Genomic DNA, 20,192 nt, shown 5'->3' on the forward strand with positions numbered 1-20,192 from the left:
AGAAGGCGAATAGTTCGGTCCAGAGAGTACCAATGAATCTACCATCCCTGTCACTCACAATGCTTGATGGAACTCTCCATAACTTCAAGACGTTCTTAAAGAACAAGTGTGCTATCAGCTCGACAGAACATAGTTTTGTAGTGGGGATGAAGGTGGCGTACTTCGAGAACCAATTGATTATAACCAAGATGCCTCAAAGTCGTTCACCTTTGGGATGTGTAATAAAATCCATGGATTTCGCACATTCAGGGAATTTCAATGTGTTCGACTAACTTTCCAAAGTTACTTTCTCTATTAAAGCCTGAAGCCCCGTATGCTGCAAGAATCAGTGTTGCCAATCGAGGTTGCAACGTTTCAAATGCAACTGATCAGCATACCATTCAAAATTTGAATTTTCAACATGACGAGTTTGTAACTTTAGTGCCCCTTGGAGAAGAAAATGAAATTCAGGGTATGTGTAATTCAGGTTTTGTTCCACAAGATAGTACAATTTAAATTATTCTCCATATGTTGCTTAATTATCTCATAACGGTTTATTTAAACCAGGATGCAGTGCATGACAGCAACGGTCTGGTTTCTTTTGCAGAAATAGAGAACAACACGACAGCTAGTATTGCAAAATTATCCAATACTCTTGGTAATTTGGATGAGACACATTGTTCTTGCTCTAAACATAGCGCAAAGAGAGTTTGGGAAGCATCACTTTCTTCCCTGAAGTCAAAGAAAGTAAAAGGAGTCAATCTGGACCATTTCCATTCCCACTCTAACAAAAATCTTGATCCTAAAAGTGATGTATACGATACCTGCTCTCCAGGATGCTCTTTAGCCAATTCAAAGCATGAGATTTTATCAAGTATTTATCCTAAAAATCCAACCAATCAGTGTACACAAAATTTCTGTCAAGAATTTGGAAGTGTAAATGTGGCATCAGAGGACCTCAATTCTGAAGAGAACACATTAGGAAAATCATTTAAAATTATGCTGATGAACATTGCAGACGAAACTAAGAAAACTCAGCTCATGAAGGTACGGTACCAATTTATAGTCTTCTAAAATATTCATCATTCATGTTTCTTTTATGAGATTTTCTATTGATGGTATTGAAGTTTTATATCCTTGGCTTAGTATTCTTTAAAGGGGTGTTTGGCACAAGGAGTGGTCCAAGAAGTTGTGAAATCTAGAAAGTTTTGAACTCTTAGGGCCTAGGACATACGAAGTCAATAAGGCATAAAATTGAAATTTTCTTGTCGGGAGTCCACAAACACTTTTGGCCAAACAAAGAGCGGAAAACTCCACACTTCCCTAATCCTACTCTTCCAGCTCCTTGGCTCATACAGCCTCTACGATCTCTAAATATTGATAGGCCCATGGTAGTGAAGGTGTACACCCGTAGGCACAAGAAAGGATTCAGGAGAGGAGGATGGGAAGCTGTATTTGTTGGTCTGAATGTTGCTAGTTAAGGGGGCCATGAGTCTTTTATGCTTTCATATAAATGCTATTATGATTGTTTGGGGAGGGTATGTTTTGACATACCTTGTATTAGGTTTCTTAGAATAATTGGGAGAGCTAGAGAAGCTTTTGATTCCTTCCCTCCATTATTGACAAATAAAATTGAGGTTAAGGCTTATCATATACATACCCAGTCATTGAACTTCTCCATATTCCTTAAGAGGCTTGGCTTATTTGGCTGGCTCTACTCATGTAGGATTTCGAAAGGCGAATCTGACATCCTGCCAAAAATGATTAATCAGTTTCTTTAACTGTTGAACTTTTAGGTTGTATACTAGCAAGCACATGAAGTTTAGGGATTCAATCTTTATATTATTTTTAAGAGTTATTCAATATCCCTACCTAGAATAGACAAATGAAGCTTGAAACTACCCATAATATTAATGATGTTGTTTAATTATGACATTTTGTTATCGGTCTTTCTAACTTACGAATATCCATCTTCTGATATGTGTTCACATGCATATTTTATGGATGTAGATTTTATAGTATTTCTTTATTTATTTTATATGGCATTAGCTGTATACTTTTTTATAAAATATTAATATAAATATTAAACCACCGATTCACCAAAAAGTTTAAGCTGGTGGTTGAAAGAAAATTCAATTATAGCCTTAAGCTTAAGCTACTTTGGTGGACTAGAAAGTATAATCTTAGAAACACTCAATCTGATCAAGTTCTCTGAAGCAAGAATTAAAGTTTGGAAAAATCTTTGCGGATTTTTACCAGCAACTATAGAATTAAAGAGTGAGAACTGAGGAAAATTTTCCCTTAATTTTGGGGATTTTGAACCCTTAGAAGCTCCTGTAATAATCCAATCTGATCTATTTCAAAGTGATTTTTCCAATCCTATTGATTTATGTAGAATAAATTCAGTGATTTTAGATGAAGGGCTCCAAAGTGATGGTCTCCCAGATACCTGAATTTTCTCAAACAGAATGCCCCATCCATCTCAAGAAATCCTTTCGAAGCACTTAGGAAGTTGGATGATGAAGAAGAAAACCTTGTTCGACCGGAAAGAGTTTCAGACCTTGAATCCTCGCCGGAAAAAATAATTTTCAGAAGGCAAAATTCAAATTTGGGTATAGCTGGCATCTCCACGTACTTAGAAGGGGAAAAGACTTCAACAGAAAAGAGAGAAAAACAGACCTTGAAAGTAGAAAAGGCAGCCAGCCGGTATTTTATTATCTCAAAAAATAGCTCACCTAGCCCTCCCCAACCAGATTTTTTCAAACTTAATGTATCTGCAGACATTTTAAAATCTGACACACAGATGGTAGGCCCCAAGAATTTTATTAATCAGAATACCAATGGCTTTTGGTATTCTGACGAATTGGAGGAAGAATCAGAGTCCTCTCCTCCATCAAGGAACTTCACTTGCTGGCCATCTCCTGTTTTCAGTTCTCAACCAAAATTACCAGCCTCTCCCAAGACTAAAATATCCTCTGCAATGAAAGCTATTCCAATACATGCCAAAAAATTTATGAGCACCTCAAGACCTATACCAAAGGGAGAACTTCTTTTCGCAACATTTGGATGAGCTTGGCTAATTCTGATTTATTAGAGGAAAGTTGTGTGAAGATACAAATTCCAAATTCAGTTGGCAAAAGGTCAGTACTGCCTTCCTCCTTAAGTAATAAATTTTCTCAATCCTCCTCCAAACTTTTTGGTTCATTCTTTAATTTTGTGCAAGATACTTCTTGTCTCAAAAAAGTTGAGAACCTAGAAGATGAATTCATGGAAGTTGAATCAGTCACCAGTTTAAGTAGTGCAGAATTTGAACCAGTTGAGGAAGAAATAATTCAATCAGAGACAGAGAAACAAGAGGACATTGACTCTCTCGGTCCAGATTTTATTAAATTGTTTTCCTCCCCATAAAAAGAAATTTTGTGCAGGTCAGCAAGTATCCTTCCCCCTCAAGAGTTGGTTCCTTTCTTGGCAGCATGTGAAATTGAATTGATATAAGGCAGAGGTAGCAAAGATGGAGATTATATCATGGAACACTAGAGGATTCATGGGCCATTCGAAACAATTGGCTATTAAAAATCTTTTGAAGAAAGCTAATCCAGATAGAGCATTGATTCCGGAGACCAAAAGAGAAGAGATTGCCAGTTGTATTATAAAGGCACTATGGAGTTTAAAAGGAATTGGCTGGGTCTTTGTTTGAAGCTAGTGGCAGATTAAGAGTTTTGCTGATTATGTGGATAAATATAAGTTGTCGATTATTGAAGTTCGGTCAAGAGAAGGAATGTCATTACAGTGTGGCTTATAAGTTGTTTCAACATTAATTTATAAGTTGTTTGGAAAGGTTCTCGCAGAAAGATTAAAGAAAGTCAGGCCAGTATTACTTTGTAAGACCTCCTATTATCTATACCTATAAAAGGAACGGTAGAAAGGGAAATTCCTTAGCAACCAATGATGAGAGAATAATGGGAGAGGATCGTGCAGGTGGGGCCCGCCAGGAGGGATGAGAGAGAGAGGTATAAATATGTAATGTTGGGGTAGGGGAGGCTAGGTCTTTTTTGGTTATTTCAAGGAGAGTAAAGGTTGTTGTAGCCTGAGGGTATCCAGCCCCGTATAAAGGAGCTGGGTAAGTTTTCTATGTTGTTCATCCTTTATTTTTCATATCTACTACAGTTGAATGTGTTTTGGCTTTTACATAAATAAAGAATTACAGAGTGCTGCCTCTGTTTAGCCATTTGGTTAGGATATTTTGTGTTTTATTGTTAGAATCCTAACATACTTCTCCATTACAATGTGGCTTTCTGGAAGAGTGCCAAATATTGGATCCTATTTTAATAGCAAAAGAAACTGTGGAGGTCTATAGTATCCGAAAAAAGAAAAGATGGATCATTAAATTAGACCTTGAAAAGGCCTTTAACAGAGTGGATTGGAAATTTTAGAAAATGTAATGCAAAAGAAGATCTTCGACGTAGGATATTGTGATGATCAGAACTTTCGGATCAACCCTCTGCTTCAAACAGTTTTTGCTCAACCAATCAAGGCTTATTCTTCTTTGTTCTCAGCATGCTGCCTTGGATTATGATTTTGCTTTGGAAAGATTCTTTTTATCATTTTGTTTGTCTTTGTTTTTGTGGCTTTTTGTTTTGATCTTTGTGTTGTCGCTTTTTGGATGTTTTGAGGGCACTAAGGGGGTGTCAACCTAGTTTGAGATGCCCGGATGCGCCTGTTGATCTTCCCTCTCCCCTTTTGCTCTTTGTATAATCCTCATGTACATTGAGCTTTGTCTCTTTCTTTATATTAATAATAGTGAGACTCGTATCCTTTTTTAAAAAAAGAAAGAAAATTCAATTATATATCACCAACACTCTCCTCACTTGTGGGCTTGAAATATTTGAAAGGCCCAACAACTGGAAACGGATTTTAATTGGGGAGGAAACGACAATGCGAGGCTTGAACACAAGACCTTCTTGGACCACCTGCTCAGATACCATATTGAAAGGGAGACAAATAAACACAGAACTTTATGTGGAAACCTGTGTACCAGGAGAAAAACCACTATATTTTTCTTCTTATTATTTTTTGATGAAAAATACAATAGGTACAAGGGAGAATAAATAGAATATACAGAGGAATAAAAAAGGAAAATATTTAGGAATTAAGAAAAATATTCCCATAAACTTTTCATAAATATTCTAAGATTCTAACAATAAAAAGTTCTATTTATTCCGTGACTGCTCTAATGTGCAGTTGTTTTCTGATTCAGATGATTGAGGAGCTTGGTGGTTCTCTCACTGCTGATGGGAGTACAAGCACTCATGTCATTACAGGAAATTTGCGGAAAACTCTAAATTTTTGTATTGCTCTCTTTTCAGGGTTAGTCTTGCAACCTTAGACGAACACTCTTCTATGTATCCTTTTGGCCTTTGAATACCGATAATCATCTCATTTGCACAAAAGTTAGCGATTCCATGCACACAAGGCCTTTGTCGTTATTCTTCCATTGCCTCGTAGTTGTGCTTAGGCTGGAAATTGTTGTGAACCTTCTAGATCTAAAAGGGCATAGTTTCTTATTCTACTGCCTGTTTACTTTTAATTAAACATCAAAATCAATTCTTATGTTTGAGTTGGATTGTATCATGCTCTTCCTTCTCAGTTGTTTCTATCGTGATGGTGGGTAGTGGTTGTTAAGACAACCATTAGGCTAATTTGGGTTTCAGGCTTACTTTTCCCATTTTACGTGTAAAATGGCTCAAGCTCACTAATGAAAGATATTTGTTGGCTAGCTAGTGTTTTTATCCTCGATTTCCTTCTTCCCCTAATACATTATGTTATGGAATTTGTTAGATACCTAGATTAGTATAGGGTTGGGGTATAAGGGTAATTAGATATTTAGGAAGTTACTAGTAGTTATTGTGTAAGTGTGGTTACTAGTAGTTATTATGTAAGTGTGGTAACTAGGGTGGTTACATGTTATTATAAATGGAGGGAGGGTAAGTTGGGAGAATTTTGGGGAGTGATATAAGGCTTGGGTGAGAGTACTCAAGAGGGAGGGTTCCAAGTGCTTTATACTTGGTTTTATCTTGTATTTTCTTATAGTTACATTATAATAAATTCAGATCTTGTTCTTGTTAGGAAGTATATGTCTCCAATATTATTTAAATACAGTAGAAGAATTAAAAAGGGTAATATTGACCCACACGAGAATATAGGAGAGATTATAGGAGGAGAAAATATCGGAGGAGATCTTTCCCATTAGTTTGTTAGTAAAGCAAAATAAAAGGGAGGAAAGAGGAGGGAGAAAGGGGACAAAATATTCCAAAGAAGTAGAGGCTGCCGTCTTTCGTGCTCGGGAGAAGTAGAGGGTCCAAGTCAAGTTCTTTTTATTGTTTGTTTTGGTCATTTTCATGGTTGCGGTTTGTTCTTAGTTTTTCTTGTTCTTTGTTGTGATCCTCACTGGAGTGTGCCTTTAGGAAGTAGATGTGAGTGATTTTTTATTCTCTATACTGTAATTCGTTGAGGTAATTCAATAAAGTAAGATACACTTGCCGTATATTTACAGTATCTTAACAAATTGGTATCAGAGCGTTTTAACTTGGGAGAACGATAGAGCAGCACAAAAACGGATCGAAGAGAAGTTGGAGACCTCTGATAAGGAAATCTCGGGGATACAAGTGGAGTTACACAAGTTGCTGGCAATTGAATAAAACTTGTTATCCTTGCCAGAAAGCATCGAAAGACTGGTCATCTAGTTGGAAAAACAAGAACGGTTGCTAAATGCATCGAAGGAATAGCAGAAGGATAATTCGAAAATCTCCGGAAGAATGGAAGGATCGTCGAGCAAAGGACCAACGATTGAGAGTATCATCGAAGGTGGAGGTAAGACATTGAAGGAAATCAAGGTAGAAGGTAAAACAAACAACTTTAAAAGGGATGAAAACTCGAACGATCATAGCAAATTCAAGAAGGTTGAAATGCCTGTGTTCAGTGGCACTGATCTGGATTGTGTTTATTTAGAACGGATTGGAATCTTCAGGTCCATAAATCGATGGATTCCAAGAAGTTGCTAAATCCATAGAAGAATCGAGGAAAACGCGATTGCAACGGTTATACAACGAAGGTGAAGAGGATGGCAAAGAGTGACCAAGAAGAAACTATAGAGGAAGGTCGACGAGGATTACCTGTGAGGCTCGAAATGAAGACGCGAGTGGAGAAAAATTTGTTGCTCAAAGAAACACAAAATGGCTGGTTGCAATGGAGAAAGAAGAAGCCGACAGTTACCGGTCTACAGAGGCTCGAGAAGGTGGTCTGGAATAGGGGTGAATCACGTGACGAGGAAGAAGTTGCTGCACACATGATGGTGACAATGACGTGGTAGAAATTGGTAGGAAAGAGGATTAGGACAAAAGTAACAATCTTGGGTTTTACTATTTCAAGTGGGCTTCAACTTACTCTAAATGAGCTTCAACTTATTCTAAATAAAACATTGGGGGCACATCATTTTGTAGATGAAGTGGGTGGAGAGTTCCAAAAATAGGAGGGAAGAAAAACGTGTATGTAGGTGGGTCCTAGGAATGAAACCGGCGGCAATATGATTTTGGTCTTGACGCAACACTTTGATTATGGCCGAGCCCACTAGAGATGAAGAGTTTGAAAATTAAACACTTGTTGGTGATATGCAAAGGGTTAACTAAGACAATGTGTTTTGGAAAAGGAAAATTCAAGTACATTGGGCTGCTTTGTGGGCTGAAGTCAATGGACCTTATTGGAATCAAGAGTTTTTCAAAGCCGAAGGGGAGGATTTCTTTTTCAACATTGAAGAGCAGAATGCTGGGGATTGTTTGCAATTAAAAAGAGAAAAAAAGAGAAAGGGGCCTTGATCATGTTTGTAAGCACACCTTGAGGACAAGGTGTTTTGAAGGATCGGGTAATGTTAGATACTTAGATTATTATAAGGTTAGGGGTATAAGGGTAATTAGATATTTAGAAAGTTACTAGTAGTTATTATGTAAGTGTGGTTACATCTTATTATAAATGGAGGGAGGGTAAGTGAGGGGAGAATTCTGGGGAGTGATCTAGGGCTTGGGTGAGAGTACTCAAGAGGGAGGTTCCAAGTGCCTTATACTTGGTTTTATCTTGTATTTTCTTATAGTTCATTATAATAAATTAAGATCTTGTTCTTGTTTGGAAGTATCCTAACAGAATTCCTCTAGAAGGTCTCATGTTAGCGAATGATAATCTGCGTTAAGTGTGTATTTGTAGGAGTTCTTCTCCCGGGCATCTATGGTTGATATTCTTTACCTTTCAATATATCAAAGCCAAGGATTCTTTTGCATTTCTCTATGCTTTTTCTTTACCCATTTATGCTTTTTTCAGTTATATTTGAGAGTAGTATTTCATTTCTTTCATGTGAAATGTTGAACTTCAGTAGTAGTGTGGAGAGTGGAACGTAATATCTTACCTTTTATATTAGTAAACTTGATTTTAAGCAATGTGTTTTTGAAGATTTTATGTTGTAGAATGTTTTTTGTTCTTCAAGCTACTGTTCTTAACTTTATTTTCTCCTGTTAATGTTCTCAATGATTATCGAGCATATGCATTACCATGTGGCTTCAAGTGTGTCAGTGTGCTCTTGCTCATAATTTTTACTATATCTTGTTACTAAAATTGCAAGTTAATTGCAAATTACTCAGAGCTTGGATTTTCTCCTCCAGTTGGTTAAAGGAAACCTAACGGGAAGGCAGATTTGTTGGTAAGTTCGAATGGCTTGCTAGTATCAAAGCGTAATGTATTTTCTTCCACTTATGTTTTTCATCCTACCTAATTTTTGTGATTGATTAATTCCTTATTGATCTGCAGACGAGTTGCCTTACATACTAAATGATGATGACTACATATCGAAGTATCGAGCCAGCCTAAAAGCTGCAGTTCTCAGGGCAAAAGCATGTTCTTGAGCTTTATTTGAAGGGTATGATGTTTGCATATCAGCTCACGCTCAACCACCACCTAAAACTCTATCCCTGATAGTCAAGTCAACCGGTGGAAATGTAAGTTCTCTGTTATTGTACAAATCTCGAGTACTAGGTTTGGTTCTCTATATTACATATACAACCACTATAATATGGCTATCCTCCCATCTAATGAAGACGTGAAGTTCTCAACAAACAAGCACGTATACGAATTCTAGACATGGGTCAATAAATCATAGACATGGTGACGTGTCATTTTTTTCTAAAAAATATAGGATAGTGCTAGAACACAGTTTTAATATATATAATTTAAAAAGTATGTATCATATTTATATAGAAATTCAAAGTCAATAAGTTTATGTATTTATATGCTTAAAAATAAGCTTGTCCTTCACTCAAAACTTATTCAAAGCCAAGAGTTTAATATGTGTGTGTGACCAATCTTGACCTTTATTGCATTGGAATACTTGTTGTCTAACACATCTACTGTACTAACTAGTGTTCAACACGTGTTCTCCGAGTGTTCCATACATATTGTTTATTGATACACTAGCCAAACTAGAGTGTATGTGCTTCTTAAGTCTTTAATATTTATGTTTGTTTTGATCCTAGGAATTGAGCATGTAATGTAAAAAGTCTATGCACAAGGGGTCATATGGCCATCTCCGTGTTTCTTTAATTATCAAATTTGTTCAAGTTTTTAATTGTCTCTAGATCGAAATTTGGAGTTATTTTTTGTGATTTGGTTTACAAATACATACATTCATGTTTCTAATTATGATTAGATTGTTTTCTGCTTGCAACATTTTATTGTTTAGCTTGTCTTTGATCTTGAACTTACTATTATGTTGATTTAAATTCCATTTTAGCCTTAGAACTTTCAAAACATCCATTTTAATCATCGAGCTTCCAAAACGTAGCCAACTAACGATTTTAGTATTTTGTAAATTATTTTATCAACTAATATTCATTTATCCAATACTCATCGGTCATTTCTGCTATATGTGATTGGAATATATCTCATAGGAATCATTTTGAAAGTTGGGAAAAGATGGAAAATTTTAGGGACTAGAACAAGAATTTGTTTAATATTTTTTGATAGGGTGAATTCTTGCAATTTCCTTGTAGTATATACATAATTTTTTCTCTCATTTGGCAAATTCATTATGCTTGAAAATTTAGGTGATTCATGAGCTAGATAAAGTAAACAACGTATGGAAGACGATCTTTGTGGCTTGTGAGGAAGACGTGGAGGAAGCCTTGGTGGCCGTACAAAAAGGGATATGGACTTTCAACGTTGAATGGCTAATGGCATGTATAATGAGACCAGAAGTTGACCTGGAGGCCCCTCAATTTGCTGAGTCCCTATGAGAAACAAGGTCACCCTAACTTTCAGTTTTGAACAAGCAGCAGCCAGCCATTTCGTCCTTGTGTAAATCCACTCTTTTCTCAACTCACTCTAATTTGGTACATAAACAAACTCTGATCGCTCCATCTCTATATTCATCAGTACATAAAAGACGATAAGTTTATTCATGGAGAAAGTTGGATGTAAGTATGTTTTAGGAATGGTCCTTCATTTAGTAACTTTGGGAATTGTAAAAATGAGGTAATGAAGTTCTATCAAGTTGAATGTTCTTGTTTATGTTGGATGAGACTGATTCTTGGATACCAGAATTAACTTGAAGTACGTGTTTGAGTTCCATTGGAGTGATTAGAGAAAAAATGTTCCTTTAAAAAGGGTAATTTTTTTATGTAGACTTTCTTTTATTAAAATTGCTTAAAATACAATTTGAGAGTATTTCAATAGCTTTCAAAGAGTTGTCAAACACTTGTAGTTTTTTTAAAATAACATATTTTCAAAATTAATTACTGTAATAGTTAAACAAAAGATTCTTTCCCTTAGAACTTTTAAAGTTTGTCTAGTTACCTCTTAAACCTTTCAATTGTTTAATAGGTCTTTCAATTTTATGTTTTAAGTGTCTATAAATTTTGATTTTTTTTTATTTGTTAGATATAAATCTGAAGAAATGAATAAAGTAGATTTGTAAGTTTAAAATAGTTTAAAAGTTGAGAAATTAAATTTGTAGTTTAAAAAGTTGGAGTAAATAGTTTGTGTTAAGTCGGGTTGTGATATTTTATTTATTTATTTTAATAATAGAAGAGAGGGAGACGAAAACTGCAAACTGAAGGGAGAAGAAGCGGTGGCTGACTTTGTATATTTCTCCTTTCTTTTCAATTTGAGAAAATTTCTTTGCAATTCACTTTGAAAAGGAAATGAATATTTCTCCCTCAGACTTATCTCTCTCTTCTTTTCAATTTATTTTCAATTTTTTTGTGTGCTTCTCACAGTGTATGCATAATCTCTCTTTTCTTCCTTCTCTTTTCCTTCTCCAATCAACTTCACCACCGTCTTCCACCTACACCGAACGTCAAGCAAATTTTTTCCTATCGTCGCATAACCGTTAGCCCGAGTCACTCCAGTTCTGTCACGCCATGTATGTTTAGATCTGAATTGTTCGGTTATTTGTTGCACCGATCCGTCTCCGTTAGAATTTGATTCTCCACAATTTGGGTAAGTTATGGAATTTACATATAGAGTGAATTGAATGGATTAAATTGTTTGTGGAAGTGATTGATTTCTCTTCAATTATGTTTAGGTCGGTTCGTTGCACTTTAGTTTGAAAAAGAAGCTTAAGTAAGGTTATAAGGTAAGGGATTCTCTACTACTGGACTCACCTATAGTTTTGAATTGTGCTGTCTGTATAGTTACCTCTGATTGAGTAAAGATGTCAAAACGATATATATACATATGGATGTAGACTTGGTGTTGAATGTATACTGTGAATGACTGAAAAAAAATATATATATACATGGATTGATGTAGACTTGATGTTGAATGCATATTGTGATTGTCTGGGAATATATATATATGTATGGATGTAGACAGGACGACAATTGTAGATTGTGTTTGTATGGAATGTGGATGTGAACTTGTGATTGTCGTTTAGATTGGGTGTAGGTTATACTAAAGTAGGGCTGTGTACTGGTGAATTGAGGGGTGTTATAACTATATAGTTTGATTGACTGATGTATTGATATGTTACTGGCGGACATTGGGCTCAAGTGAGATAGGTTGACTATTAGGGTGTTAAGTGAAAGGATTATATGTTGAAGTAGCTGGACTGTACTATGAATGAGTGTTAAGATGTTTAGAATGGATTGAGGGGAAAATTGTTAGATTTCTATTGGGTAGTTACCTTGCGGGTGTCCTACGGGATCACCACCTGATATGTGCATCCTTCGATAGCACTAGATTGATATGTGCATCCTTCGAGAGCATTAGACTGATATGTGTTTCTGCAGAACAGTAGACTGATTTATGCGTCCTTTGAGGTGTTAGACTGATTATGTGTATCCTACGGGATCACAAGACTGTGACTGTGCAGGGTACCCCAATAGGAAGTTAACAGTTTCTTTTTCCCCTAATGGGACCAATAGCGGGTCTCTTATTGGGTATGTTTATACTCATCCTTTCATGTTTAACTATTTCAGGCAAAGGTAACAAAGGAGGTAGACCGACGAGGGACAAGAAGGAGACGTGATTGCCATAAGGGAATGTTCTTCAAATGCTTTCGCTTTATGTTTCTTGTTTTTCCTTTGTACATGAGGTTGTTTAAAAATTTTGTGATGGAACTGAGTTTACGAACTGTTGTTTTGTAAATAGTACTTTTAAAGTTTTGGTTATTTGAAATAGGGCCCGAACTTAAGTTTGTTTTCTTTGATCGTATGATTTCAAGTGAATTTTACTATAATTTGTGTCAATCAAGGTCTCTTTGTCCAAATTAATGACTTCAACTTAGTTAGAAAAGTTGGATCGTTACAACAAATTTTAAGTATTAATGTAAGAATTATGTACTTCATTATAAAGATCGATAGTTTAAAGTTTTTTACGATAATTTACATGGAATTACACGATCAGTTACCACTATCAATAGAATCACTTACAAATATTAACACGATCGTGTACCGATAACAAGACGATTGTTTACACTATTCAATACGATCACCAATATCATATGATCGTGTACCCATGTCAACACGATAATTTATTTTAATCAATATTATCAATTACCGTTGTTAAATGGTCGTTTATCACAGTTAATAGGATCGTTTAATGTATATTATTTCATTGCACGATCGTTTACTTATTCTTGCATTGTGTTTAGTATTATCATTTTGTACATTTTATTCTTTTATTCAGTAATAAATGTATATCTATGTCTATCTATTTCTTTCTATCCCAATTAAATACTTAATTTTTTTTTACAAATTATAATGTCTTTTCCTATTGTTGTTTTTTTATGGAGGTCAATGGAATGGATGTAATATTTATGAGAATTACTTAGTTGCTGAAATTTTGGTAGATGTCCGAGTCAGCTTTAATTCTCTAGTTGATTTAATATGTGAACAGATTCAATTGGATGGATAAGTAGAATTATGAACATGACCGTTCATTGAATACTAGTTGTCATATCCAAGCTTCTTCAACAGTAATTGACAGTTGCTTGATAGATGAGTTCAGGTTCATGTCTACTGATCGTTTCATTCCGAAAGCAATTGTGCATAAGGCATGTACAAATCTTGGAGTTAATATAAGTTAGCAGAAAGCTTGGAGGGCAAAAGAACACATAGTAAAGATATTAAAAGGTGACATAGTTAAATCATACATGTTGATTCCAAGGTTCTTTGATAAATTGGTTGAATCTATCTCAGGTATAATGAGTTTCATATATAGAATGATGACATCAAATTTAGTTTTTAAAGATCTTAGAGAACTACCTGTAGCTACCATGCTTAGTTCAATTAGAGATGTATTGCAAAAGTGGTTTGATGAAAGAAGTAAAGCTACTTTTACAATGAAGAGTTGTTTGACTTCTTGGGCTGAGAACGTGTTGCATTTAGAATAAAGTCAAGAATTTTATTGGTAAGGTTTTTTTTTTTAATGTTTGTATCTCAGGTAGATATAAATAGACTGCTATTTTGTCTATCGATAGAGAAATATAACAATTTATGTTTGCTTGTTTCAGATAGATAGAGATAGATAGCTATCAATGTCTAGTTGTCTCTATTTGTGCATGCTTTTTTTTTTTAATTTTTCTATATTTGTTTTATGTATTAGGTTGATCCAATTAGTATGACTAAATACAAAGTACTGGATGATACAAAATGATAATGTGATTTATTTATATTGGTTCTAATTTGAAATATTCAAATTTATTTTGGAAATTAGTATAATTAGTATAATATACAGTGATACATTATAATATAAAGTTTATATGTTAATGAAACTTTATTATATAAATTTAATTTAGTTATGAGATAAAGTTATATTAGAATATGATTCAAATTTAACTTAAGTTAAATATAAAATATTTAATTTAGTTATTAATTAATTAATAGTTTAGTTTAATATTATTTAATTAAATTTGATTTAATTAAATTAATATAAAACTATAAGGTATTGGAGAGATATTCATTCAATAAGATTTAAATGAAATATTAATTAAATATGATTTAATTAATTATTAACTAATTGATTAATGGTTAATTAGTTAGTTGATTTGAAACTTCTATTAATTTAATATTTTTTAAGTTAATAGAATCCTATGATTTTCTCCTACCTCGTCTCCTACTCAATGAAAGAAAGAGAGTTATAAATATGTAGAAGAAAAACAGCTTTTCTTAACCAAAATTTCTTTTATGCAAAATAGATTGTAACGACCTAATTTTTCGAATTAAGCTGAAGTTATTACTTTAAGACTAGATTCGTCCTTTAACCATAAGACTTTATAATTTAAAAAAATATATTTTTTAACAACATTAAAGAGTTTTTATTCGGGCTCTATTTTAAATAAAATTTTGAAAGTGTAAAAGTATCGATAATAAAGAAAGTTCAAGAACATAAAAGTCGTTCAATCATGAAACCCAAAACAGTCTCAATTACTAAAGAAAACCAAAAATAAAAAAAATATAAACCAAAATAACTTTTCTTTTTTCTTTTTCTTTTCTTTTTCTTTTCTTTTCTCTCTTCTCCTTCCTCCCCGTGCGCCCTTCCCCTTCTCTTCGTTCGCAGCCCAGCAACCGCCGTCGCAGCCCTGCAACCGCCACCCCGAGACTTCTCTTCTTCCATTTCTCTTTCTCTTTTCTTCTTCCGCCCAGCGCAGCGACCGACCCCCATCCGTTCGCAGCAACCGCCGACCTCCATTCCTCTTCTCCTTCCGTTCGAAGCAAGCCACCGACCATCTCCCGCCGGCCATCTCCTTCTTCTCTTCTCCTCTCCGCTCCGTCCAAACCTAGCCTCACCGCCGCGTCTCCCCTACTGAAGCCGAACGCCCGATCTGCCGTCTCCATCTCCGGTTCGCGAAGCAACCTTGCAGCAGTCAGTCGCCGCGCGTCTCGATCTGCCGTCTCCATCGCCGGTTCTGTCTCCGTCGAAGCCACGGTTCTGCAACCGTCTCCGCCGGTTCTGTCTCCGTCGACCACGCTCCTCGCTCACAACCGCCGCTCCACCTGCTATCAACGTCGGCCGACTAGTTGCTGTAACCGTTCAGATTTACTGTAACCGTTCAGATTTGCTGTAACCGTTCAGATTTACTGTAACCGTTCAGATTCGCGGTCTGTTCGCGACGGTCTCCATCCGTGAAGCCTAGCCGCCCCCTTTGGCCGACCGCTGACCGACCCACACTTAGGATTTTTGCTGCGAGTTCGACATTCGTGCGTTGAGGTGTTGGGAGTAACGTTAGGCTCCCTTACATTCACAACCCGTTTGTGAATTGTTGAAGGTTCAGTTCGCCAATATATCGGTGAGTTGGAACTTACGTTGAGGAAAGTAAGTGACATATGTATCGTGAAAGTAATTGAATTTTGTATTGTTATGCTTAGGATTGTTTCGAGGACGTTAGTTGATTAAGGAGCTTCCCTAACATTGAGGTAAGGGATTTTCTACTGGACTCACTTATGACTGTGAATTGTATGTGTTAAATGTATACTGTGGATTGACTGAAAATATATATGAATGCATATGAATTGAAGTAGACTTGACGTCGAATGTATATCGTGATTGTCATGGAATATATATATAAGTGTGTGTATTTGGACAGGACGAAGATTGTAGATTGTGTTTGTATGAGATGCAGATGTGAACTTGTGATTTTCGTTTAGATTGGGTGTACGTTACGTTAAAGTATGACTGTGTGCTTGACTGTGTGCTGATGAACTGAGGGGTGTGTTGACTGTATAGTTTTATTGACTGATGTATTAGCATATTATTGACAGACATATGACTGAAGTAAAATAAGTTGACTGTTAGGACGTTGAAAGAAAGAACTTTGTGTTTTGAAGTAATTGAAAGATGGATTGAATGGAATGAGGGGAAAATTGTTAGATTGTATTGGGATGTGTACCTTGTAGGTGTCCCACGGGATCACCAATTTATTGTGCACACTTCGGGAGCATTAGACTGATATGTGTTTCTGCAGAACACTAGACTGATATGTACGTCCATCGGGGCGTTAGACTGAGATGTGTATCCTACGGGATCACAAGACTGCGACTGTACAGGGTGTCCCAATAGAACGTTAACAATTTATTTCCTCTGACGGGACCAGTAGAGGGTCTCTTACTGAGTATTTAAATACTCACCCTTCTTATGTTTAATTTTCAGGCAAAGGTAATAAAAGCGGCAAACCGGCGAGGGGCAGGAAGGAAGCGTGACTGTCATAGGAAATATGTTGTTTGCTTCCGCTTATGGGTTCTTGTGAGGTTTAAGATGAATTGAAAGTTTGCTTACAAACGTTTATTGTAAATAATATTGTTTTTATGTTTTCTTAAATGTTTGAAATTCAGGCTTGACTTAAAGATGTTTTTAAATTAGCTTACGTTTTGTTTTATATTAATCAAAGTATTTTATTTGTAAAAAAAATTAACGACCTCGACTTACTTAGAAAAGTTGGGTCGTTACAATCATATCATCAATCCAACTTAACACACTTACGTTCAATCTATTTAATCTATCACAAAATCAGTTGATACTATAACAACACACCAGACAGTCAAAATATATATATATACATAACACCTTTCTCAGTTTACAAATACATTATCCATCGTATCTACTTCTATACTAGTCTGGCATAATATACATTTGTCATCATATCTACTTCTACATATTTGGTAAACCAAACTAAGTCCAGAGATCCAAACAGTCAACACATTTCAAAACTTTCAAAGAGTCCAGTAATAGAAACCCCTTACTTTAATGTTACTTAAATTTCTCGAACGAAGGAAACCTAATACTAAGAATATGGAACTCAATTACTTTCACAATACTTTCTTTCATTTAATTTCCTCAATGTAAATTCTAGCTTATAAAAGTATTGGCGAATCGAACTCCAACAAATCTATAATTTATTTGTGAATCCAAAGAACTCAAACGCTAACTTCAAGAATCAATTAACAATTTAACTAATTATCCAAAACTACAACCCAAGGATAATTACAATGTAAAACCACCACACTCACCAATACAACTTACCACAAAAATCCCAAAAATTAGAGTAAAATGGGGGCAACAACTTCGAATAACTGGAATCGACGCGTGTAATAGATCAGATCTAATCAACAAACAAAAAACAAACTTCAGCTTACAACCCATGGCTGGAAGGTGAAGAGCCGCGTGACGACACTCCAACAAACGTGACGGGCTCAGGTCTGGTCGACGGCTGCTTCAACTAAGTAACAACGCCGGTGAGATGATAGGTCAATCGGTGACGCTCCTCGTCACCTGGAGCAGAATGTGGTGGCGCGAACGTCGAAGGAGCTACGCGCGAATGAATCACAGCTTGGCTGGAAAACAGAGGTGAGACGCGATGCCGAGAGTTCGAACTCACAACGAACGGTGCTTCGGCTTCAACGGAGACGAAGGGATCGGTGACGGCGTGGCCGGCTGACGTCCAAGGCTAAGGTTGGCAGGCGGCCGTGGGCACGGGGAAGAGGAAGAGTGAAGGAGAAAGAGATGGGGTTGCACGTGAATCAATAAAGAATTGATATTTTAAATTAATAATAACATTAATTCTATTATTATTATTTAACCTTTAGTATTAGTATATTTTTTCATAAAAGCCCCCTTCACTTCCTGCTAAATCCACACCACAACTAAATTCCTTAAAATCTTAATAAAATTTTAAAAATTTAGCTTGAGAGAAATACCTTGATATTGGGGGTGTTACATAGTTTCTCTCTAATTTTTTTTTTTCATTCCAATTGTTTTCCACAAACCAATCTCATCTTCGAAGATAGGAAGGTCAAAGACGCCAACAAGAGTCAGTTCTATGTATCTTTTAATTTAAAAGCATATTTAGTTCTTTATTTAGAACTTTGATTCTAAATATTGTCAATGTACTGGTATTTTGGAATTTTCAAATTAAAATTGATGAATGGTTTTGTAAAATCTTTTCAACTGCCAAGAGTTTTTATCCCTTTAGGGCACACATACCAATTAAACTAATGCAAGACCTTTGACAGTAGTTAATGGTAGCATCTCACAAAGTGGAAGTGGTTGGCTTACCAACGGAAGATTTTCAATCATTTCTAGCAATCCCTTTTCTGTTTGCGTATGACCTTCCATATTTTCTGCTATATTACTTATAGTTAATATCAAATGTGCATCTCTGCCATATATGCTAATATCACTGCCTGACTACTCTTGATGTTGAGGCGTTGTTCATTTTTGTTCCCTACACAGAAAAGAAAAAAAATTATTATTGTTTATTTATAATCTAAGCAATTTTAAACAATATAAAGCGGTAACTAATGAATTAAACACTAACTGTTGAGTTTATTAAGGAGGGAAGAATGTAATGCCCAAAGAAAAGGTAAATATATATATATATTATATATATATATATATATATTATTTATTTATTTTATATATATTATTTTAATATCAAAAAATTTCTTTATTATTTTTCTTTTCTTCTTTTTCTTTTTCTTTTCTTTTCTCCCTTCTTCTTCTGCGTGCGCGCCGATCCCTTCCCCCTTCTCTCCCGTTCGCAAACCGTCGCCTCCCTTCCCTTCCGTTTTTCTTTCCGTCGCAACCACCACCTCTATCTTCTTCTTCCCGTCCCGCCGCAGCCAACCGCAGCCAGCCGCCGATCCTTTCCTTCCATTTTCTTCTTTCGTCCGCAGCCCCGCCGCGAAGCAAGACCGCGCCGCTGCCAGTCCAAATCTGCGGCGCCGTTGCTCTTTCGCAGCTGCCCAACCGTCTCAGCCGGTTCTATCTCTGTCGAAGCCACGGTTCTGCAACCGTCTCCGCCGTCTCTATCTCCGTCCGCGAGGCAAGTCACACGCCTCAGTCACGAACAGCCTCGCCGACGCAGGTCACGCCGCATCGCACGAAGTCGGCTACGTTGCCAGGCTACTCCCGTCCGCGCGTAACTGCTGTTGAACGTCCGAACCGTTCTGCCTTCGTCGATACCCGCTGTCCCATTTACGAATCGCGGACCAGTTCGCGTGCAAAAGTGTTTTGCACGATGTCTTTTGTGTAGATCCTGCGGCAACTTCTATTTAACGTCGATTGTCAAAGTCTTGTTACAAGATATTGGTAAGGATGAGATTGTTCGGTAATAAGGTCTTACATTTGTAAATACATTAAGATGTGATATGTACGTCCCTCGGGGCGTTAGACTGAGATGTGTATCCTACGGGATCACAAGACTGCGACTGTACAGGGTGTCCCAATAGAACTTTAACAATTTATTTTCCCCTGACCAGACCAGTAGAAGGTCTCTTACTGAGTATTTAAAATACTCACCCTTCTTATGTTTAATTTTCAGGCAAAGGTAATAAAGGCGGCAAACAGGCGAGGGGCAGGAAGGAAGCGTGATGCCATAGGAAACGTGTTTTTGCTTCCGCTTATGGGTTCTTGTGAGGTTTAAAATGAATTGAAATTTAGTTTACAAACGTTTGTTGTAAATAGTACTATTTTATGTTTTCTTGAATGTTTAAAAATCAGGCCTGACTTGAAGATGTTTTTTTTATTTGTTTACGTTTTGTTTTATATTAATCAAAGTCTTTATTTGTTAAAAAAATTAACGATCTCGACTTACTTAGAAAAGTTGGGTCGTTACAGTTGGTATCAGAGCCTAAGTTTTAGGTTCTGTAGACTGACTAACGATGTAAGTCTATGTTTTT

General features: G+C 36.1%; 2 long non-coding RNA genes across 4 annotated transcripts; both read left to right on the top strand.

The window, feature by feature from the left end:
• The first annotated feature begins 721 nt into the window (after window positions 1-721).
• LOC116405659 lies at window positions 722-10,641 on the top strand. Of its 3 annotated transcripts, none has more exons than XR_004218753.1 (4): window positions 722-1,026; window positions 8,664-8,722; window positions 8,830-9,017; window positions 10,122-10,641. It is a non-coding gene; the product is annotated as an uncharacterized LOC116405659 (long non-coding RNA). The 3 variants fall into 3 exon arrangements; XR_004218752.1 differs by lacking the exon at window positions 722-1,026 and adding an exon at window positions 5,220-5,346; XR_004218751.1 differs by lacking the exon at window positions 722-1,026 and having other exon boundaries at window positions 8,543-8,722.
• A 395-nt stretch (window positions 10,642-11,036) lies between these two features.
• LOC116405662 lies at window positions 11,037-12,722 on the top strand. The gene is made up of 3 exons (XR_004218756.1): window positions 11,037-11,514; window positions 11,600-11,650; window positions 12,495-12,722. It is a non-coding gene; the product is annotated as an uncharacterized LOC116405662 (long non-coding RNA).
• The last annotated feature ends 7,470 nt before the right edge of the window (window positions 12,723-20,192 follow it).

This window comes from Cucumis sativus, unplaced genomic scaffold (genome assembly GCF_000004075.3).
Source record: "Cucumis sativus cultivar 9930 unplaced genomic scaffold, Cucumber_9930_V3 scaffold137, whole genome shotgun sequence".
Lineage (NCBI taxonomy): Eukaryota > Viridiplantae > Streptophyta > Magnoliopsida > Cucurbitales > Cucurbitaceae > Cucumis > Cucumis sativus.